Genomic DNA, 25,270 nt, shown 5'->3' with positions numbered 1-25,270 from the left:
CCAGAATTGCTTTGAAGGGTGGACTAGGCACTGGCATCAGTGCATAGCTCCCCAAGGGGAGTACTTCAAAGGTGACTGTAGTGATATTCAGCAATGAGGTATGTAGCACTTTTTCTAGAATGAGTTCGCAAACTTAATAGTCAGACCTCCTATAAGCAAACTAGAAGCACATGTCTTCACATTCATAATAGTTTAAGTTTTATGAGATGCCTTGTAGTAATAAAATTGTGAATAACTAAAATTCATTTAAAATGCTAGTAAAGAGATACGTTCATTAGATCACTCCTTCATGTAAATGGACGCCTCTGGGGAGCATCGTGAAAGTCTCCCCTCCCGTGGTCATCATGTCTAAGGCAGAGTCTCCCAAAGAGCCTGACCAGTGGCAGAAGCTCTTCCTCGGAGGTTTGAGCTTTGAAACAACCGATGAGAGTCTGAGGAACCATCCTGAGCAGTGGGGAGCGCTCCCAGACTGTGTGGCGATGAGAGACCCATACACCAAGCACTCCAGGGGCTTTGGGTTTGTCACCTGTGCCACGGAGGAGGTGGTGGGTGCAGCCATGAACACGAGGCCACACAAGGTGGAGGGAAGAGCTGTGGGACCAGAGAGGGCTGTCTCAAGAGAAGATTCTCAAAGACCTGGTGCCCACTCACTGTGGAAAGGATGTTTGTCAGTGGTGTTAAAGACCCTGAAGTGCATCACCTAAGAGAGGATTTGAACAGTGTGGGGACATTGAGGTGATTGACATCATGACCGACTGAGGCGGTAACAAGATGAGAGACTCTGCTTCTGTAGCCTTTGATGACTGTGACTCTGTAGACAAGACTGCCATTCAGAAATGCTGTGCTGTGAATGGTCACATCTGTGATGTAAGGAAAGCCCTGTCTAAGCAGGAAGTGGCTAGTGTTTCATCCAGCCAAAGAGGTCTAAGTTGTTCTGGAAACTTCAGTGGTGGTCGAGGAGGTGGTTTGGGTAGGAATGACCACAATGGTCATGGAGGAAACTTTAGTGGTTGAGGTGGCTTTGGTGGCAGTCGTGGTGGTGGAAGGTTTGGTGGCAGTGGGCATGGCTATGATGGATTTGGTAACGATGGAAGCAATGTTGGAGGTGGTGGAAGCTACAGTGATTTTTGACAATTACAACAGTCAAACTTCAAGTTTTGGACCCATGACAGGAGGAAACTGGAGGCAGAAGTTCTGGCCCCTATGGTGGTGGAGGCCAGTACTTTGCCAAACCACGAAACCAAGGTGGCTGTGGTGGTTCCAGTAGCAGCGGCGGTTATGGCAGAGGATTTTAATTCCTGCCAGGAAACAAAGCTTAGTGGGAGAGGAGAGCCAGAGAAGTAACAGGGAAGCTACAGGTTACAACAGATTTGTGAGCTCAGCCAAGCACAGTGGTGGCAGGGCCTAGCTGCTACAAAGAAGACATGTTTGAGACAATACTCATGTGTATGGGCAAACAACTCGAGGACTGTATTTGTGACTAATTGTATAAGAGGTTATTTTAGTTTCTGTTGTGTGGAAAGTGTAAAGCATTGCGACAAAGGGTTTTAGTGTAGTTTTTTTTCTTCCTTGCATCCATGCTGTTGATTACTAAATGTAACAGTCTGATCATGATGCTGAATAAATGTGTCTTAAAAATAAATAAATAAAATGCTAGTAAAGATGCTTGCAAAAAGCTGTTAAAATATGCATATAGTTTCTACTGAATAATCCATATCCCATAGTAAGTCTTCAGATAGTATAACATTTGAACTGTGTATATTGCAAGTTGACTTGAATGGTTTTCACCTATATAATTGACCAACATCCCATGTGTATATAAACATTATATTTCCAGAAAACTATGCTTCTTTGAGCTGTAGAGGTGAATAGTTTGAAGCAATTGAATTGTTCAAGTGTTAAATTTATTTTGCTATGAGATAAATTACCATAATTAGTTCACAGAGTATTGAAAAAAGATGCTATCACCTTTTGCTGAGTTTTTTCTTTCCATTAAACCAATGGAAATTGATCACTACACAATGCTCATAAAACTTGGGAGCATTTAATTTTTTTTAACAAGTGTTGCATCAATTTCTCTGAAGTTCATAAATAATGCTCTCATGCAAAATTTTCACGTGCAGTAAAACTAACCAAATTCCATGAATTCTAAACTGCGCTTTTAACCTCAGAAATCCTAACGATACCAATCCCCTTAACCTTTCTTGGATTTTAGAAAGTAGTTTATTTCTTCTTTTATTTTTTTCAATCTATAAATATTGTTGGGTGTTAGAAACTTCTAAGCCACAGGGCTGGTTTTCACAATAGCTACAAACATGAATCAGATACACATATTTTCCTCAGGGGAGCAAAGATGAGATAAAGGGGACAGACATTTAAAAAAAATACCTATTGTAAGCCAGGTATGATGTTTCCTGTTTTCACATATATTGCTTGCCCATTTGGTTCTCACACTATAATGAGGTATCATTTTTCTTAGTTGACAAACGAGCAAACTGAATAAGTAACTTGTACAAGTTTGTGCATATGGTAGGCATGGAACTAACTCCTAAAGCTCTTTTTCCCCCTTCTGTGCTAAACTCTGTGGCCGACATCTAAATAGGACAGATGAAATACATATAGTACAAAATAGAAAATGTTAACTGCCAGAAGAGGAGCCCTGATAAAGTAATCTGAGAATTTTACAGTTTTACATTTCACACTATAATCTTTGGAGGGCAGGAAAGGAACTTGACTTATAGCTTAGAATTTAGCATTAGTTTTAGTCTTGGCTCAAACTCAAGGTGAGTTTATTACAGTGGCATGCTGTTTTCAGAGTTGAAAACATTAAGAACCACCAGATAATCGTAGTATAATTTTTGAGATTACACAGTCATGTTGATATTGGGTACGTCTTCATTTTATTTGAAACAAAATATGTTCCTTTTTTTTTTTTTTTCTTTAAATTAGCATTCTACTTCCTTCCCTTTGAATAGGTCTTCTAAAAGTCATTTCCAAACCATTACAGCCATGAAGTATTTATAGTGGCTGGCCTCTTTTTCACAGGATGGTGACAACCATAATTACAATTGCAGGTCACAACCTCTCACATATCCCTATAGCTTTAGGGGTTATAAACCCATAAAGAAGCTCCACATTTCCATTTTTATGGTACAAACCAATCTTTTTACCATGCAAGTCCTTAGGAGAGCCATAGGTAATCAAGCTTTTTCCTACTGTCAGTCAGCAGTTGTACTTTTACAAGAATTTGAAGAGACTGTTCATATCCACAGCTGTAGCTGTCCCAAACATGTCTCTATTTCTCATTTTCTACCTTTTCCCTAAACGCCATACTTATTCACTGAATGTTTCCTGGGAAGCCTGCTCTCGGTCAGGCTTAGGCAATAAGTGGGTGCTGGACATCCCAGTGCCAAGTGTTCTGGAATGATGGATAAAGAAGCACAAAAAGAGGACCATAAATAAGCACTGTCATAGTATGGCTTTGGGACCTGGCTGGTCTCAGAGAAGAAAGGTGCATGTTTACCAAATCTGAAGAGAACAGATTTGTTTCTGGCCTCGTTAGGACCAGAGTCATGTTGTATCATTATAGTCACAAAGTGGTCTGCAGCTTCGAAGGCCCCTGGGAGACTGTAGCCCATGAGGTGAGTGATCTGTGACAACAGGTACATCAGTGGTTTCACAACTGCTGGATGTGGTGGAGAAGTAAGGGAAACCTGGTAGGAAGGTGGCAGCAATAAGCACATTCCTGTTGTTCAAGAATAGTAGTGAATAGCCCTTAGATCCCCAGATATATTAGGAGGAGATAGGGGATTTGTCAGGGGCTTAGGGTCCCGTGTGAGCAAGGAGAGTATATGTTAATATGGGTTTATTTGCATACTAATGAAGATCTGAGCCAAAGATTGGTCCCATGTGTAATTATGAATTTGTTTGATTTCTTGTAAAACATTCATGTTGCCTGCTATATTGTAAACTACATGAGGGCAGGGAACCTGTCTCAGATACTAATTTTCTGGCACAGAGTAGATTCTTCTTAGGTGTTTGCTAGACATCATGGTAATAGGTCCCTCTATTTGAGGCCTTCTCCATCAAACATTGCAGCCAGTGGTAGAACAGTCATAATAACTATAACTCAATGAACGTGGACCGTGTGCTAGAAATCATTTTAGGTCTTTACACATGTTAACTGATTCAGTCCTCATCACTGTTTTGGGAAGGAGACACATTGTTTTGAATTCTGTTTCTGACATCTATTTGCTGGTGGGAAAGTTGCTTACGTTTTCTGTGCTTCAGTATCACCAAATGTTAAAAAGCAAAGGGAGGTGTAATACACATGCCCTAGGGTGATGATGGTGAGTCCATGAGAAGCACTGTGCCCTTTACATGGGAGATGCCCAGAATGATGCTCCTTTCCAGTCTTCTCTTCCTTCTATGTGTTACCCTGGCCTCAGAGGATGATGCCTTGTTTCTATAAAGGACCATCAAAATGAAGTTATGATGTCTACCTAGAAATGACCTGTTTTATTTTCTCTCTCTGTCTCTGTCTCTCTCTCTGTCTCTGTCTCTCTCTGTCTCTCTCTCTCATACAAAAGGTGCCAAAAAAAGGTATACACATTTTAAGATAGGGAAAAAAAATACTGTATTAAAATTGTCATACTCAATATATACCGATAACAAAAGATAAATACAAGTCATGTTTAACTTCTGCAATTACAAGAGGGGCTCAAAGTGGTTAACATCAGCATAATTTTAATACAGTTTTTTCCTTTCTTAATATGTGAATACATTTTTTTGGCACCCTGTGTGTGTGTGTATGCATGGAATATATTATATGTATATTATATATACATATATGTATATATAATATACATATATAATATATACATATACAATATATAAAGAATATATATATATAAAGACTATATATATATATATATATATATACTTTTTTTTGAGGTTGGTTTTTTAAACAAAGGGCTTTTCAGTTTTGGGTCAGAGTGATTCTGCATCCCTCTTGCTCTAGATTGCTTTACCCGCAATTCCCCGTTTTCCATCTCCACACAGCCCAGTACATTGGAGGCATCAAAGGTCACTGCAGAGAGTCATCCATCATTTTGACACCTTTTATGAGTTTACTGCTCCTGACGGTGATGATAGGAGAGGCTGCTTAAAAGTGATAACTGCCAGAGGCACTTGATGTTCATAGTATTGAATGATTGAAATATGTTCACGTTTGGGACAACAGAAAAAATAAAAATCGAAGAATAAAACGAAGAGGTGATAAAATGCAAAGGCAACTCGAAAAAGCAGGTCCTGATGGAGAAATATTGAAATAGTGGTTTCAGGGAGAAATGAGCCTAATTACACCCTGTCCCATAGGTGGAGTCTTATGGATTGTTTGTCCTCCATGATGCCAAATTGCCCACAAGTCAATAAACCCCTGAGTCTACTGTCGTAATATTTTGTCGATATGACACCAAGCACCTGGGACCTGTCGAGTTCCGAATACAGGTTGTCATCACAACATGAAATCAATGCCTTCTTGAAGGGATAGTATGAATGCTAAAATGAACATAATGCGTAAACGTAAACTGATCTCCATTATCACATCAGGAGTATGAAAATGTTCTGCTGTTAAAGAATGTGTATTGAGTGTGGCCTAATTATGTCCAACAATAATAGCTAGCATTCATTGAGTACCGAGTGTGTGCTGTGCCCTGTGTTAGGCACATATACTTCCTCGTCTCATGTAATTGATCAACAATTACATGATGGGGAATTGATCAACGATATTATCTTCCTCTGCCCAATTTCAAAATCAGTTGAGATATAGTTCACAGGACGAGGGCTGGTAGAAAACAAAATATCATTTTTATTATTGGTAGAGATTACTAAATAATATAGCTTTATATTTGCAGCCGAAAGGGATAGTGAATGCTTCACTTAATGTAAACAAACTTCTCTCTGTTACTGCATGAGCTGGACAATCCAAGAAATCTCTCAAAAGTAGCAATGCCCTCCCCACTGTGTTTACAGCGTAGCAGACCACACACGAGAATGTATGTCTCCTGGAGAAAAGATGACTGTGAAGACAGAAGAAGGGACTGAACCAGGAAGGCTCATTTACTTCTCCAAATTTTCTAATCAGATCAGACTCTCCTTTGTAAGGAAAAATAAGTGAGGAGGCAGAGAATAAATGGGAGTGTTTCTCCAGTGATTTACCCTCATTCCTAGTAAATGCCAAGTTCCTTCCCTCAGTGGAAATATGAGAAGGAAGCAATAGATACCCTATCCCCAGGGCACCATATTATTACACAATTAATAATTGAGAAAACAAGCTTAAGATGTTAAGTGACTTTCTTAGTTTCACAAAACTAGTAAGTGGCAGAAAGAGACTCCTACTACATTTTTTAGCCTCCTTGGGAGGCTGAAAATGAAACATTATGTTTATTTTAGCAATAATAACACCTCCTCAATTGTGACTGCTTGCAAGTAATAAGTCATTTGGTATCGTATATTATGGAACGTGGAAGAATTTTGAATGTATAATCTGTACATGCAAATAATATTTATAAGATTAGTATTTAATAAATAATATTAAGATTAGTACTATTGTGCAATCAATACAAAAGTCTCTTTAAAAACAGAGAATACACATACTCAAGTTTTCCCTTTTAATTTTTTCCCAAACAGAATAAATTATTCAGGCCGACCCAGTAGAGAACAGTTTTCCAAGCAGAGAGAAAACAATTGGTAAGTCGCAGAAACTCAAATAATCATTCTATGCTCTAAGAATCCCAACTACTTCCTTGAGGATGGGTCCAAGGGTTGTTTGCTTGTAGGATTATGGCAGGGGCTTACGAATGGAAAGCTGGAAGAGATTCAAACTGGAATGAACTTTGCAATATGTGCTAAGAATTTTGAAATTCCTCCTGAAGGTCTCAGGAATCCCCACAGATTTGAAAAAGAGTGTCATATTGCATGATTTACAGTTTGGAAATATCGCTATGGCAGAAATGTGGAGGGATTGTCACAGTAGAATGTGACTGAGGATATGTTTTCCATATTATTTTGTGTGGTGCCTTAGGATTCTTCACAGGTGCTTTAGGAGCAACCACAGGACAGCTTATATTCAATTTCTTGCCTTTAGTTCAGTCAAAGCAGTTTTGCTTCCAGTTATGCAAAACATTGGGTTTCAAAATTATGTTAAATTTAAAAACAGATTTTGAGCCATTCTAGTCTAAATGATGTTGTGTCTATGCTTTTAAAGGACCTCTCTGATCTAAAACAAAGAACTAGACAACTTTTATATCTGTTTAATCTCTCTATCCGGATTTGACACATTTAGATTGAACAAACAAACTCATTTTTTCTTCTTCCTAGGCATTCAGTTTAATGGTATTTCCCTGCATCCATTGCAGTTATGTGTGGCCATGTAGCCGAGTTCTGTCAAATGTATACCACTTTCAGGCCCAGCCTATAAAATCCTTTCACTCTTGACTTGCTCTCTTCCTGTACCTGTCAGCTAGACATCACTGCCCAGAGTAACCTTGGAAACTAAAGATTAAAAGTGGCAAATTCTCCAGTGACTTAGGTCCCCAAATAACTCCGTGAAGTACATAGAGCCTTGTGTCTGTTGCCAATAACACTTTCTGTGAACTATAAGTGAGCCTCATATTGTGCTATCACTGATATTTTTCAGTTTTTCTGTTATAGCAACAAGCATCACCTTAAATAATACATGTAACTTGGAACCCTATTCCTGCAAAATCTCTGCAGCAAATATCTACCTAATTGCAAAACTTTACATGAATTCTGCTTAAAGTCAGGAAAAAGACAGTGGTGCTTGTTACTCCCCCTGCTATTTCATACTCTGATGTAAGCCCTAAGTATTGAAAAAGAACAAGTGAAGAAATAAAAAAGATAAGGATTGAAGAGACAAAATGCCATTATGTGCAGATAGCATTATTCTCAACATAAAAATTCCAAAATAAAAAGCATTCAAATTAACGAGTTAATGATTGTGCTCAGAAACTTTTTCTGGGTCAACATATAAAAATCAGTAGTTCTGAATTCCAATCCTGTGAAGGAATACATTTCTGTTGTTCTAAGCCACTTCTTTGTGACTGTGTTATGGAAACCCTAGGAAACTAACACACCTACCTTGCCATCCTACCAACTTCCTGAGAACTAGGCAAAAAAGGAAGCTTCTCTGTTGAGTTGCAAAAAAGATTTTGTTTCATACAAGATCATACCGGAAAATTCTCCTGCCATGCCAGTCTTTTAGATCCTCAAGAATATGAGGGTAGTCAGGAGTCTGCCATGGAAAATACTTCAGTGAAAGAGATGCAAACCTGTATCTTTGATCAAATGCTGTTATTCTGCAAAGAAAAAGTGAAGACAAGATGTGAAAGTAAAGAAAAAAAGGAGGAATTGAAGTGAATCTTTCCTTCCCTTCAACTGCTAAGTATGTCAACTTGAGACATATTTCGTTTCAAGACTTAGGAAACTTTAGTATTGTTTTGTACAGTTTTCCACTGCTTTAACTCACAACAGCAAAGGAGCGACGTGTAAGTGGAAACTGTCAATCAACTAAGAAAACAGTCATGATCTCCATAGTGACCTTCACTGTTCCAGTAGGTCACCATGCCTGTATGTGTACAGGTGAGGAGTTGGTGATAGGAATAACAAGACCCTACTGTGTCTCAAGGAAGTTTGGTTTCCCAACAAAGAGGTGGACGGGGGCTTATTCACCAAATTGGGCTCCAAGACCTCAAGGAACAAGACGTAACGCTGAGTTTTGTTGACTCACACTGATTCTCAAAGCCTAGTTTTTGCATGATGGATTCAAAATATTCCTTCAGTGATTTACAAACCATGCAGTGACACATTGATATGTTGTTCTCTGAAGTATAATCCATATGAGCTATATTAAGAACTACAAACATATCAATGTAAAAAGATTACTCATCATATCATTGAAGACCGTGGTTCTCAAACCTGATTTCCTAAAAGAATTCCTTTGGACACCTGTTAAAAATTCATATTCCTGGGCTCTACCCCGGATTTAGAGTATCAGAACCCCCAAGTGGAACCTATCTGTGTTTTTAATAAAATTCCGTTGTGTATCTGGAGATTTACCATGGCATGGATTTTCACATGGCAGTCCACTAGCTTTAGCACAGACTTGCCAGGTCACCTGTAAGTAAGGCTGGAAAAAGACTATAGCTATTGACTGTCTATTGTATACACAGTACAAAGCTAGGTATTTTGCCAGGCTATCTCATTAATCCTCACAGAAAGCCTATGAAAAACGGAGTAACATTCGCCTCATTATAGAACTGAGGGAAATGAGACATAGTTTATGTAAATAATTAGAGTGGCGAAGTACAAGTAAGTGTTGGAGCTGGCATACAAATTCAAGTTTGTCAAACTGCGCAGCCCATGGTCTTCTTATAATAGCCTCCAAGTTCATGGCCAAAATAGAGTTCTTATGAATGAAAATAGAACAAGAAAAAAATGTACACTTCTATTTAATATGATCTGTGGGTGATCTTAGAGAGTCTCTCCCTCCACCCCGGGGAGGGGGGATATTAAAATTTAATAATGTCTGATTTTCACAGCACCGATATTACATAAGGCTTTATACTTTTCAGACCATTTTCATCTAAAACGTCTTATTAGATCCTTTCAACAAACTTCTGTGGCACATAGGGAAGAGATTATGAACTATTTTTATATATTTATAGATAAGGACAAAGTCACTGAGGGAACAAAAGACAGTTTCAAGATTGCACTGACAGTGAGAAACTCTTTACCGTGTTTCTCCGAAAATAAGACCGAGTCTTATATTAATTTTTGCTCCATTGGGGCTTATTTTCAGGGGATGCCTTATTTTTTCATGTACAACAATCTACATGTATTCACATACAGTCATGTCGTCTTCTTCTAGAATATCATCATAACATACTAAATGCATCCGTCTGGCTAACGATCTTAACTGGGGCTTATTTTTGAGGTAGGTCTTATTTTTGGGCAAACACGGTAGTTCTTTCTGCTTCTAGTATATCCCATAATATCCCCTTATCTTTTTCTGAGGAAGTCACACCCTTCCTTATTGTTTACTCCAACCTCATCAACTGTGGAATCTGATTTCCAGAATCCAAAATCTTGGTAGAATGGCTGAAAATGACAGTGTGATAAGAAGACAGATGTGGATTTCAGATTGAGATCGGGGCTGCAGCTCTTCCAGTTTTCTAACCATACGGAAAGCTCAACTTGACACCTTGTAGAATGGACAAGAAACAAATATATTGGAGAGTTGTTGGAAGATAGAAATATAAGAGAGTTGTGGGTGATATAAATCACCCATCCCAGTGTCCTGAAATCAGTCACCATACATGCTGGTGATAGCATAATTATCCCTCTCACCATTACTGTGAGGGCACCCACGGACATGTGACCAGCACAGGCAGCAGAAGGAGGAGACCAGGAACCCAGGGAGTGTTGTTTATAACACAGAACCGTTGGCAGAGAATGAGACACGTATTTTCTTTTCTTCGGGGGGACAGAGGGTGTTTCCACTCCAGGAATGGAACTGCTCCCTTTGCAGGAAGCACTGAGCATTTTTATACAAACTTGAAGAGGCTTCCGTTGAATACCTTCTGTTTGGAGAGACTTGACTAACTGTTTCCTGGGGCTGGCGATGATGCCTTTTGCTTTGCTTTTCATTTTTGGCTCCACTGAGCTGAAGGGGCCAGGGGAATGCTAGTATGGGCTGGCTGCTTAGGGCTGGTCCCAGCTTCCCAGCTTAAGAAGAAATTGATAAATGAGACCTTCAACTTTCCTTCAAATTGTCATAGCTTGATTCACCAGGGTAAGCAAAGAGGCAGGACTTCAGGCAACAGCTCCAACAAGGAAAACAAATTATGCATTTGTCTCAAACAACTTGATCTCCTTAGGGCTTGGGCACGGTGGCCAGAACACAGACAGGGAAAAAACAACAACATCAAAAACAAAAACTAACCTTGGTTCAGTGCCTAGTTTGGACCAGTGATATGCTTTTAATACTTTATCTTTTAACACCCATAATAAGCCTGTAAGGGAGGTGTTTCGGTCCTACTTTATGGCAGAGCAAACTGAGGTGAAAGAATTTCAATTTCTCAAGGACTTTCAACAAGTAATTATTGAGCTTGTGTTCAAATCCCTGTCTGCATGGTTCTGAAGCAACTGTTTTCACTCTACCATGCTGCCTAGTATTATGTATGTCCCACAACTATTGTAAAGTTTCATTTGATTTAAAACTGAAATGCAACATACAGAGATAGAAAGATATTTTAAGCAGTGTGTCTAGCCCCCAAATGAAGGCTACTGGTTTTCATTATTCTCCAAGGATTGGCGTCTTTTGCTTCCTTTGCACTTATATCTCTCATCAGTTGCCCTCTGAAGACTTGCACGTGGGCTGTGAATTGGACGCGTCCCACCTTTACAGTCTCACTGTCCCTTGGGATGCAAAAGCAAGGAGACCAAGTCGACAAGAACCATAGCAGGCAACGCAAAGCCACCTGTCTAGATGCCTCTGCCCCCTTCTTCATCCTCATTGCCAGCCCCTTCTCCGTACAACACTTTACAATGTGCTGCCGCTGCTATTCCCTGCCACATCCACATTAGTTAGGGCGTAATGAGTTTCGGGCACACACGCATCGAATCCTTATCACATCACAGAACCACTACAGTGGCAATGAGAGAATTTATAAAAAGAAAAATGAGCACAGCTCCTTGTTAGTCATCAGAAGCAAAGCTCAAGTCCCAGGCACACGTCAGGGACCCTGGTTTTCGCTCATGAAATTGCTCGTGGCTCTCCACCTCAAGACTTCTGAGTGCTGTGACCTGGAGCTCCGAATTTAGCATAATTCCAACAAATCAGTTTTACTGAGGACGAGGTTAAAATTCTCTGCACCAGGATAAGCAGTGGTTCCCTTTATGAGATTATGTATTTCCTAATTGTTCTCCGGCTTTCTCTTCATGTCACTGGGTGGTCCATGTCACCTTTGCTTACCAGTTTTTGTTTTGTTTTGTTTTTTTCTTCTCTCTATTCTAAATGTGCTTGATAGCCAAGGGGCAAAAAAAAAAAAAAAAAAAAATCAAAAAAAATCTGGGTTTACTTAAAAATTGGCTTTAGTGCTTGCATGCCTTGTATTTAAGACATTAAAATCAGGAAATTAGATAGATGCCTGCCAGCCAAGGCAATACTTCTACCCATTACACTTCAAGACCAAATTATTTTACTTCTTGAAACAGTTTCTCTTAATTGTCTCATGCTTTGCACAGTGACATTAAACCCAAATAGTCACTTCTTTGGCTTCACTGACAATGTATGGTTTGAATTATGGGTTGTCAACACTGCTTTTGGCAACCTTACTCTTTACTCTTTTCTTTCCTGTTTTCATTTGTAATTTAATGGCGTCAGTGTCTTACCAGCATTAAAGGTTTCTTGTTTTATCCTTTACAGTTGCTTCCATAGAAATATTTTTTTTTTTAAATTTACAATCTATATGTAATGGAACCAAGAATAAGAATTTTCTGCTCTTACTCATGCCTTCAAAGGTATTGTCCAATGTGGTAACCACAACCCATGTGTAGTTATTTAAATAATTTAATGTTATGAAAATAAGCAGAATTAAAATGTGAGTTCCTCATCATCCTGACTACGAAGCAAGTGCTCAGTGATAACATGTGGCTCGTAGCTGCTACTTCGAATTGCAGAGCAAAAGAACATTTCCATCATCACTTTGGAAAGTTCTGTCAGACAGCACTACACCAAGGGTCCTTTCCAAATGATGAAGCAACTGCTTCTTCACATAGAGTTGTAATGGAGAGTCACCTAAACAAACAACCTGAAAGTCCCTAAGCATCCTTATGATGAAACAGAGTCATTAGATGCTCATTTATTGGACTATGGGATGTAGCATATAAAGGGGTTTTGGTGTGAATGTAATTCATGTTTGTCACTGGAATTTCAATGGTCTAGTCACATGTGTATTTGCATGAGGGATCAAAGGTCCTATTAGGAAAGGGGCAGTTAAAAGGCTTTTCATCAAGAGTATATTTAGTCAGTATAGGAGGTGGTAGAAATTGGAGGGGAGGGAACAATTTGGGATACTCTGTTGTAAGTAAAATTTAAATCCATTGAGTTGAGGTCTCCAAATGCAAGCTTCTCAGGGGAGAGGCAGTTAGTTATAAGGAAAAAAACACACAAAAAAATGAAAGACATGTTTATCTAGAAGTTTATAGTATACTAGGGCACAAGGAGTGTACCTCTGGGATCCTTAGAACAAAATAAAACTGAAGGAAGCACAGATTCCTTCCCAATGTGTTTCTGGCACTGGTGTATCTGGGGAGCTGTATCTTTGAGAGACCATGGAGTAACAGCATCTAGGGAAAGAATACAGTGTCCCTTCGAACAGTAGGTCACTTGACAGTCTTGGCACATCTGTGGCAGCGCCTGGAAGGACCTAGTGGACTAGCACCAGAGCCTGGCAGGGAACAAAAAGAGAAGGGGAGGTTCCTGGAACAGAAAGGGGTGACCGCCTAGCAGAGAGGGGAAGAGATGCCAACAAAGAAATGCTGACCACTTCTCAGAGCTTATTAGTATGTAAAAAATAGGATGATATATTGTAGTTTTCAACAGAGAAGGACTATGGTTTAATACATGCACAAATATTCTGATGTATAGTTCCCGGTGTGGTTGACATGGACACAAAATTTGTTGAGTTAGGGTAACATTACAAAGAATACAATGCACTCAATTATGTGTATGATTGTACAGTAAAGCCCAGCGAGAGGGATGACTGTTAAGTAAGCAATTCCCCCGTTCTCTTTGCTTTCATACTTTATCTTTAAGCTACATGGACCTTTTCAATACAGGTAAAAAATAAAGCATTCTTCAGTGATGGTATGTTGAGGTGGGGTGTATCAACCAACTCCGAACACCTAAGGGAATCAGGAAATAGATAAACTTTGGGGATTTACGAGTACATCTCTAAATCAAAACTGGCCCACTCAGCAGTCAGGGACCCATGCCTGTATATTAACCCTCTCTTTCTGTTGTCCTGCTATACTATTCATTACAAGAAATCTGTGGCTCAACTGAGTAAACCTTGGGGATCGAAATTAAAGAATTCGGCCTCAATCTGAATCCAGTGGAAAAGAAGGCTCTTCCTTCTCTACTGTCCTTGAATGGAAAAAAATGTTTTTATTTTTTATTTTTCTCTCTTCTTGACGTTGCTCCTTTGCATTGCTCCGAAGCTAGAACTTTTGCTTAGCTCTGTCCTTCATTTACTATGTGGCGTAGGTCAAAAACTCTACATTTATCTCAGTGTTTTCATAGTTAATATGCGTATAGCAATCCTCAATCTATGTGTAAAAATGTGAATGAGTATCTAGGGAAAAGAACAATGCGAATGATGTGTATCAAATACATACTAGGTATCTCGTCCTTGTACCAAAATATTTCTTTTAATACTACTCTCTTTTTGATAACCTGTATTATAGTGTAATGGAAATTTGTAATATCAGTTCTCCCAGCATGTAGATACTCTTCTTCATTTTGGGGACTGACTGCAAAGTTAGGAGGGAGGCAGGGGTCACTGTCACTATAAAGTCTAGGAATTGGCAAGTCAGGTGGGACTTTCCTTTGTTCCCTAGAAACTAAGGCTCAGCCACAGTACCTAGGTTTGTCCACCTGTCGACACACTTGAATCTTGAGTTACTCAAAGGGGGTGCAGAGACTGTTTGCAGTGGCTATGGCAGAGAATCTGCAATAACATGCCATTCACCACGCCACAAAAGTGTTACATGGTAGTATCATGGCTGCACATGGCTTCCTTTTGTCCCTGGTCATTTTTTGTCCCATCCTCCTAAGGTTTCTGGGGTTCCCTAATAGCTCACCAATACATGACCCTGCTGTTGAACTTAGCTAACATAGTTTCTGTTTTTGTTTCGTGTCACCAACAATTTTGATTAATCCAATAAAAGTGATTCCTTATATTTTAAGCATAAGGAAACCAAGACCCTTGGGGGTGACATATTCATCAATGCTACTGAAGGGCTCACTCAGCGTTACGCAAGTGGTGGACAGGTCAGTTGAGACTTAACCCTGCATCCATGTCTCCCCCAAGTGAATGCACTTTCAGTTATCCTCTGACCTTTCTTTTCTTCCTCTTCCTGTTTTTTTTTTTTCCCTTCCTTCTCCCTTCACCTCCTTTCACCATTTCTCCTTTCCATACAAATAATTTTTAATTTAAATAATGAACTCAAATTCTTATTTTTAAACAATCTAGTTTTAATCCTTAGCATGGATTAAGTAAAGTTAATTCTAGATTAATATTTAGAAGTGTATAAATCCTTATTAGCTACAGAGTATCATTTCTGACATCTCCTGACACTAAGTCCAATATATAGTCACCTGTCCCATAAATGATTCCAAGTTCTTTAGTTCCATCTTGGCAGGAAAGCCTAATCAACAGGAAGCTGGCAGTCCACCATCATGTAAGTGTGTTCTATCCAGATAACCCAATGACATAATGAAGGTTGGTTAGTACAAATACAAAGGCCAACAATAGCATGAAGTCTTTAATCAGTTAATTCTGGCTTTATTGTGAATCTCTTGAAAGACTAAAGGAGTTATTGAAGGTCTTCAATTTAAACTTGAATTAGAATAAATGGAGAGGCACTTTTAGTATCCATTTTACCAGTATTTAAAAGAAATAGGAAAACTCCAAGTGTGGGGATTGTGTGATATCCAGAAAGCAAGGGCTCTACTGGGCTTTATACCAGAATGTGTAAAACAAACAGAAAATACAAGTTCATCCTGACAGCTGCTCGAGAGGGGAAAAAAAAAAAAAAAAAAGGAAAGGAAAAAAAAGAAGTGATGTGTCAACCTGTATTCACCTTTTAGCAAAGGTGTGAAGCAAGGGGGAACGATTATGAAAGCTTGTCAGCTCAGGAAGGGTTAGGGAGCGGACTGTTTGTCATTCAGCCTGGCTACTATTACTAAGTGGCAGGTAGAGAAGAATCTCATGCCGGTCTGGGTGGAAACAGAAATTATAAAGATGCTGAACAAGCAGGGTTTTGATTGCTGGGAGTAAACATAGATAAAATCCAAGGCCAGCTGTTGAACAGTACATATGAATGCCTCTTGGGCATAAGTAAATGATGAGAGAGGCCCAGCTAACCTGAGAAAGGTGTGGTATTATTTCCATTCAGCTGAAGAGGTAAGAAGGAAGAATAAATTGCCTTTTGCTGTTGGATCAGAATGAGGGACAATACCATTTTTTTTTTTTTTTTTTTTCACAGAAGAAAGCAAGAAGTCAGGCCTCCTTGATGGTCCAGGCCTCTCTAGAGAACACAGTGGCTCAGGTAAATACTTTTTAGAGCCGATTTCTGAGTAAGGTTCTCATGAGAAGGTCAACTGCCTCTCTTTGCTGAAGAAACTAGAAGATATTCAATACACATCCTGTCAGTTATCTCTCAGGTTATTTCTTTTAACTGAAACTGGAGAATAAGAGTTCTGAAACTTCAGGAGTCTAAGATTTACTGGCAGAGCTTGTTGGAATGCAGATTTTTAGGCCAACATAGGGCCCAGTCAATTCCGTTTTAGTAGATACCACTGGAGATTCTGATTCTGTTCTAGGAACCCACTTTATTGCCATTGATAAACCCTGGGAATCTGAGGTTAAAGGTACCAGGTTTTCTACCTTTATTTCCCTCCATTGAAAGTGGTCTCCAAGAGATTGGCTGCCCATAGCTCACCTGTTTGTGTGTCTGTCCACCAGACACTTCCACTTTCTTCTCTCACCTTCCCTCCCAGGTAGAGCATGTGCAAACCTTTCACTGAGTGTCTCTACCTCTTAAGGTTATTCTGGGAATATCAATATGCAGCCAGACCCTCAGGACCCAATTCCTGGTGCTAGTATACTGGCTGGTTTGCCAAACAAGCCTGCTCAGTGACTTTGTGTTGAGAATACAGACATTCTGGACTAAGGATATCAGGTCTCCTAGGCCACTTACCATCCTCTTTCTGCTTAGACTTGACTCAAAACACATTATAGCTACCTCTGGCAATGGCCTCTCTGCCACATCAACTGCTGTGACCGAGATATTGCCAAACTTTTTCCATTTTCCTCTTTAAATCTCCAAGACAGCAAAAGTGCCGTGGATACCCCAGTGTAACACATCCCTACATGTAAGGAAACGTTTTGTTTCTCTAATGGTTCAGTTTCCAGTTCAGCAATGAGCCTTTCACCTAGCTTCATTTCAGAAATCTTGGGGAAAGGCTAGTATTGGGCAAATATGAACCACATGTCCATTTATCAGGAGAGGGTGAAGTATTTTTAACGAGAAAAAGGGCGGCAGTAGAGCTATCGTTATAGGGAGTCATAATCTTAGATACCATCATGACGATTTGTGACAGTCTCACAGAGCGTTTTCTGGTTAGACTGGAAGATTCTTCTGTCCTTGGGGCTTCCTTTTTCCTGTGTCACCTCCATTGAGCAAACTTGGGTTCTGCAGTAGAACAGGTGCTTTCTGGGGAAAGCTAGATATTTCTCAATTTTTTTTCTTTCTAGTTTAAGATTAAAAGTACATTAACTGAATACTTCCTATGTGACGGGCAGTTTGCTATACTTGTAGACTGTGTAGATTATCTCATTTAATTTTCATAGTGGGAATGATGATGTTTTTCACAATTCATGAAACATAAGCTAGCTGAGAGATTACATAACTTGCCGAAGTTCAAACAGATGATAGCGATTGAACGTAACATTTGAATCCAGTTCTTCTTGATTTCAAGCCTGAAGCTCTTTCTACCTTTCTACAGTTGTTTCTATGTGTAACACAACCACTCAACTGTAACGCCTCAAGAATACGAGGCTACACCCAAGCCATTTAGTGCAGGGACAGCTTTTAACCTCAGTTGCATTACACTTTCTTTGCACCTGTCCCCATATATGGAAGAGTCCTCTATCTTAAGTCTCCATCAGTACTATTTCACCTGTTCTTATTCATCAACCATATATTTCCAGTGCCTCACAGAGCATTGTGACCTTCTTGAGCATTGAACAAGCTCCTTTTGCTAACTGTATCTTTTCTGGCTTAAACCCATGATCTAATTTTGATCCTTTCCTGATTCGTTTCACAAATACTTTTTGAGCACCTGCTTTGACCTCTTCTTCATCTCTTACATGCAGTTGATCCCTGCGTTTTCTTTTCTTTTGATGAAGTCTGTGTGCCTCACTCTTTGATGTGACTGCTTGATTTGACTTTTCCATTCAGTTTCTAGTTCTTTTCTGCCTAGCGTCCACTCCTAGACTAGCATAGTAGCCCTTGGCCAGTATCCCTGTCGTTAATATACTTTGAGAAATTTTGCCACCATCCTCCATTAAACATCGGTGTCAATTTAGGTGCTCAATTCATACACCACCTCCTCAGGGAAGCCTTCTTTTGTCTCCCAGGAGTAAACTAGTTATTTCAAAGCACTTCATTCAATACTTTAAAACAGACTTTAAAATGATTGCTTTAATAAAAACGTAGCAAATGGTTATATTATGGAGATCGTAAACCTACTCGACAAATGAAAACCAAAAATTCCTAATAAAATCTAAATACGTTCTTATGGCTTTGGATAAATTTTTCAGTGATGTATTCAGCCCTATTGATGTATTAAAACACTGCAATATCTCAAATGACATAAAGTTGAACAATATGAGCTCTGAAGACCTTTTCAGTGACTCAAAGAGTAACACTAGTCATGTCAATGTCATTGGCATTGAAGATAAATATGAGAACAAAAAATAAGAACATTTAAAGATTAACATATGAGGTGTGACAATTAAGTTTGCGAAGCAATGATGTTGCTAACCTTTTTTTTTTATATCAGAGGGATTATTCATTATGAATTTGTACCAACTGGACAAAGAGTTAACCAAGTTGACTATTTGGAAGTGCTGAAAAGGCTGCATAAAAAAGTTAGATGAAAATGACCTGAACTTTTCACCAATAATTCATGGTTCTTGCATCACGACAATGCACCAGCTCACACGACACTGTCTGTGAGGGAGTTTTTAGCCAGTAAGCAAATAACTGCATTGGAACACCCTATCTACTCACCTGATCTGGCCCCCAATGATGTCTTTGATAAAAGAAATATTAAATGGAAGATATTTAGATGACATTCAGGACATCAAGGGTAATACGATGACAGCTCTGATGGCCATTTCAGAAAAAGAGTTCCAAATTGCTTTGAAGGGTAGACTAGGCACTGGTGTTGGTGCATAGCTTCCCAAGGGGAGTACTTGGAAGGTGACCATAGTGATATTCAGCAATGAGGTATGTAGCACTTTTTCTAGGATGCGTTCTTAGACTTCATTGTCCTCGTATATTACACATTCAATATATTAAACATGTTACAATGCAGATATGTAGGTAAATTGATATATCCCACATCCTAAGTGAATATTTGGCTATTTCACTTACGTAATTTAATCATCACATGTTTGAGTCGGCCAAAAACAATGGCTTTTATTTTAGTTTTGTATTTTACCATAAAGATATTAGAGTATTTTCCTTATTAGGTTATATTTATATTTGCACATATGTGGACTTCTGCAGTCTTGATGAAAGAATCAGTTCTTATACTCCTTGCCTTCTCTTTTTCCCAGGATAATATATGATAAATAAAAACATGTTTAACAACAGAAAATTTACTGCATGGTAAGCACTTTATGTCCATCATTTAATTTTATTTTCACAAAACCTTATTAATTAGGTTCTTTATAACTAGTTCATAGATAAGAAAACTGAAACAGTGTAAATGACTCAAGGTAGGGTCCATCAGTAGTAAATTAAGAGATGAGAATAGGGCTCAGGTCTTTCTAACTGTAGAACCAAAGATTGTCTCTGTTGTGCTGTATTACTATGTCATTTATGAAACTGAAAGTCCTAAAAGAGTCCTGGAAATTTCAACCAGACTGAGATACTCTGAATATCTGACCTTACGATCAAATCTGTGTCTCCATGAGGTTTTGGATTGTCTAGCAAATTTGGAATTAACTAAATATTCTATTGGTGTTAGAAATTTTCTTGACATTTAAAACAATGCCTCTTATTATACCACTGGGGTTTCTCACTCACACACCTTCTTTAGCCATCTACTTAAAATTTAAATGCGAATAACCAATATGTTCTTCTAATACAGCAATCGGTATGAGCCTTCAAGGATATATAAAAAATGCTTAGCCATCTGGTACCAATACTTTTTGGTAGCAAATCCCTTTCCACAAAGATATATAATATGGATTACCTCTTTCACTTGCCAAATGTTATATCCTAAAATAAAAAGATGCAGTTTCCTAAATATAATTGTGCCCAGTAATTGGCAATTTCGGACCTTAATTTTTTGATAGATTATACTGATTAACCAGTTCTCTTCATTATCTCCAGTGTCCTGTTTTTAATAGAGGGAAAGTGTTAACCAGACAAGTCAGTTTCTCTTGCTCTTCTAGTAGCAAGTAAAGCTCCTCTAATTTTGGTCTCCCTGCAGCAATCTGCTACCTATCTCTGTCAATGAAAAAAATAACTGAGGGCTTTAAAAATAGATTTCCAGGAAGCTTTAACTCACATTTCTAACATTATTGAAACTGTAAAGAAAAAGATTTTCTAAGATTGAATTTCACACACACTACTCAGAGATCTTGCATATTTCAAACTAAATGTTATGGGAAAATAAACATCAAATCTGAGTTCTAGAAAATTCTGTGTGAGTATCTGAGCAAACATGAATACATTACCATTCTGGGGAACACATCACTGTGTTAGGGGTTATAGTGTCATGATATTTTACAGAGCATATTAAACTCTTAAACAAGATGTTTATTTTTGATGTGGCTATCATTTAGTATGTAATTATAAATCTGAGTATATTAAAACACATGGACACAGTTACTCTCTTTTCAACCTTCTGAGTGTATCTGGGGGCAGAGAGGGAGGGGAAAGAAGAAGTTTGCAGTGATTTAGGTGAAGATCTGTATTGTGTGTTGGGAATTGATATTCACGTCTTATGGTTGAATGACATTCATTTTCTGTGACTAAGCATCAGCTGGGTTTTGTGGCTGGGTTTCATTATGTTTACGATATCCCAAATTGGAGGTTTCACATTAGTAAATACAATGCTGCTATGTTCTACATTAAGAATACAAAAGAATAAATTACATCATTTGTTTTACTGCAAAATTCTTGTGCAAGGTGCCATTTGGAGAGTTATTATCTCCCTCAAAAGATAAAGGGAATAATTAAGAAGAGAAACAATTTTCCAAGAGCCCATAGCTGGAGAAATATAATAACTACGTTGGCTATTGATTTTTCACCACATCACACATCTTTGAATCTATTGAATCATGAAACACTAGGAAGAGCCCCAGGTTTACATCTAACTCCTGATATTGCCGTTGCCAGCTTATGGCAACTTAACTTTTCTCAGCTGGCGTCTTCATCTGTAACATGGGATGGTGATGTCTCTATCACGTGGCATATAAATTAAAAGAAGTAGCTTGGGAAAGTGTGCACATAGTGCTTCGCTAAGGGCAGGCACCCAGCAAAGGTTGAATTTAATTATATGAAAACTCAAGACTTACTAACTTTACCTTACTAGACATAACTTTCCCAAAGTGCAAATATGCAAAGTGTCCTATTTGGGCAACAGGAAAACAGAGGGTTTCACAGGGAAGGGTGTCAATATCCCTTATGCAGATTGAACATATCCTCGTCATGTCGGGGAAGAATTCTGTGCTATCAGGACTTTTCTGCCTTCTGTCCCTCATCCCCCCAGCCCGAAAACTCTGTGATATTTCAGAGCACTCCCCTACCTCCACTGCCAGAATTACAGGCTACAGGATCACAGTCAACGTCACAGCCACCTGCAGTCAACCTCATGAGTGGAATGACACAAAAACTTCCAGAGACAATAAAGCTGTCTTCTGAAATACACTCCACGTCCTACCACCTAGTCTTCCTAAGTCCTGCCCTTCCTGGTCAGGCTCTGAATGACCCGTGTCAGGAAGCTCCTCGGGAGCACATGTCAAGCAAGCCACAGGATCACTGACTGCTGAGTTCACCCTAGGACAGAGACGCAACACTGACCGGAACATGAGGGGAAGGCCATTTTCCCGATGAACATGCCCATGAGAATATATCCTCCTGCGAAGATTAATGCATCATGAAGACCAGCTGTGATTATAGTGATATCAAGGCTCAGAGTACTAAAAACAAGCATTTCACTGTGTAATTTATTTTTTATTTTAACTGTATTTGCTCATGCATCTTCAATGATGATCAACTGCCATTCTTAGTGTGCATCTTGCTCTTCCCTCCTATCATACCCAACAGAGACTTGTGCACAGGTCGTTTATCTGGAAACTGGTCCCAGGAAGTACAAGTGAGGATGTGGGGCTAATGGGATCAGAAAGAGAGAGAACACAGTAAAGGGATTTTCAATGAGTAGGTTACCATGATAAGCTCCATCCCTCTGGGGAACCTCCGAGGAACTGAGTAGAACACAATTCAGAATTGACGCACCAAGAGCTGAGGAAGCGGGACGTAGTGTGTTTAGACACAAGCAGCTGCCACTCATTTGATGATGGTCGCCCCTGGAGGCAGCATTCATTCAGCATTTTCAAGGCTTCTCTGACTTGGCATTCAGCAAACTTCTGGGTAGCTAGAGAAAACCTAGGGAATACCATAGAAGTAAAGAGATAAGTGTGCTTGATGCCAAAAGAGGCTGCGGTGCATGACGACTGTTCACCACAGTTGAAGTTGAACATAGAGCCAAGGGCATGAGTCTGCTGCTAGCTCTTTATTTCAAAATATTTGAAGCCATCTGATCACACCAAGCATCATGATAATTTGTGTGTGTGTGTGTGTGTGTGTGTGTGTGTGTGTACATGTGCAGCTATATATGCATTCTTATTAGTATGAGCACAGCTAAATAGCATAGGTGACGTCCATGCCTCTCCTTCCTCTGAGCCTATTTAATCCCCGCTTATTCTTCCCACTCAATTGTCTCTCATTCAAGGAAGCCTTTTCTTATCCCTGTAACTAGGTCAGATTTGTCTTTTTTTACACATTCATGGAAATGTGTATTGTTAACAGTAGTGGCACTAATTAGAATTGTACTTTTATAATAAATTGTGTAATAATTTGATGAACATTTTTATCCCCCAGGAGTCTCTAAGCTCCTTGAAGTCAGAAACCAGTGCCCACAAGAGGGCCTCACCTTAGAATGTACACAGTGAATGGATGTCCCTTTTAAAGCAATCATAACTCATGGGGAAGAAGGATCTGTAAGCAATTCTAAAATGATGTGATTAAGTACCATAATGATAATTACAGATTTCTGTGGGAGCATAGAGGAAGGAGGGACAAACACCTCCTAGCATGAAAAATATTAACAGAGCAGATATCCAAGAGGAGGGGAGATTGGAACTGGTCATGAAGTAGGACAAAAAGATTTCTAGAAGAGGGAGGGAAAAAAAATGGTTTAGGAGAAAATAAAAAATGCATTAACTTTACACAGTAATAGCCAAGTGATTTCCATTAAACATAATTTTGTATATTTTGTACATAACATTTTGCATATATATGTGTGGATACATACATACATGATATATATGTTATTGAGCCAAAACAAATCTTGACTCATGCACAGTTTTTAAATGACATCAGAACTGTGATAACTATCATTGAAGTGACCGCCAACCAGTTTTCGTCAATCCCATTTAACAGAACTCAGTTTTGGTTGGAATTCACAGCTCTGTTATGCCTTAAAGATTATTGCTTAATTATGAACCAGTTATGGAAAAAGACATTTTAAAAAATGTCCTATTCAGTATCTACCTTTGTTCATAACTGTTGAGCATCTTTAAAAATCCTTTTCAATATGATCCAATCTTTGGATAAAGCTATTAGTTTATTTGGCACAAATAAATAGAAAATATAAATAAATTCAAGTACCGCTTTGGGATTTCTGCCCCATGTTTAATTTTCCAAATTACTAATGAAGCAAGAAAAAAATGTAATATGGCCCACAAAATGTGTTATTCTTTATTGAAGAGGATTGGTAATCTTGAGTATTTAACAGAGTAAGGAATCCACCCAGTCAGTCATCCCATTGCCTTGATGACTGGTATTGCAAGTTCCAACATGGATGGTTGACAAAGGAGTATGTCCTTGGGCAGAAGACAGAACTGATACAATTGCCTTGTCTGGGATCTGAACAGAAGACTAGGGGAGAAGAGAAGGGTATAGGAAAGGGAAGAAGACTATACTTCGTTGAATTCATACTCTGTGTCTGGCACAGAGCACATTCTCTAATGTACCCTTCAGAACCTCCCACCTCTGGGTGGTACAAATTTTATAGCTAAGGCCTATGACCAAGGGATGGCTGAATGGTTTGACTGTATAACCCATTATATTTTCTATTAGGGCATCCAAAGAACACCTGCAATATAAAGAAAAACAGCAAATTTGTCATGTAAAGACAGCTTACGACAGTTCTCTAGTTTCTCTTTTCTATCCGATTGTCACTCTTATGTACTACTTTTATGAAAATTTTAGGGTTGGTCCTGCCTGGACAGAACAGAACAGAAAATGCTAGAAATGTTAAGCAACATGCTAGAAAGTAGCAGAACTGAGATTCAGACCCAGGACTTGCTCCGAAGACCATCTTCTTTGTCCACTGAACTTGAGTTGTTGACCTTTTCACCAGCACACCTTACCACCCGAGTATTATAACCATTTGTCCTTTTGCTCTCACAGACATTTATACAAGCCTGACAGATTTGTTTTGACTACTAAGGGTGATTCAGTAGGTTCAAAAACTAGTATACTAGTATGACATTTTAACTTATATAACATGATTGCTTATAGGAAACACATTCCTTTTTATAGATTTATGATGCCTGCTGTGTCATGCAATTAAAAGTTCCAGAAAAGCATTCTCAGCATGTCACATTCCTGAGGCTGATTTATAGGATTATAGCTTTCTCCCTTTGTGATTCAATTAAAGCATTTTACATTGGGCTATTATAGGGTTTAGGCTCTGATCATAATTTGGATGCTGAACTATTAGATTAGCATGTGACTTGATTATAAATAAACTGAATTTCTTGTTTGCAAGAGACCATAATTAAAGCTGCAGTCAAAATGGCATATAAGAAGCAGT

The 25,270-nt window shown here is 38.8% G+C and overlaps 1 pseudogene; it reads left to right on the top strand.

Moving 5' to 3' along the window:
- The first annotated feature begins 344 nt into the window (after nt 1-344).
- LOC141568999 (heterogeneous nuclear ribonucleoprotein A1-like) lies at nt 345-1,319 on the top strand (annotated as a pseudogene).
- The last annotated feature ends 23,951 nt before the right edge of the window (nt 1,320-25,270 follow it).

Source organism: Rhinolophus sinicus, linkage group LG15 (genome assembly GCF_036562045.2).
Source record: "Rhinolophus sinicus isolate RSC01 linkage group LG15, ASM3656204v1, whole genome shotgun sequence".
NCBI lineage: Eukaryota > Metazoa > Chordata > Mammalia > Chiroptera > Rhinolophidae > Rhinolophus > Rhinolophus sinicus.
This window is presented reverse-complemented; position numbering and strand designations above follow the sequence as displayed.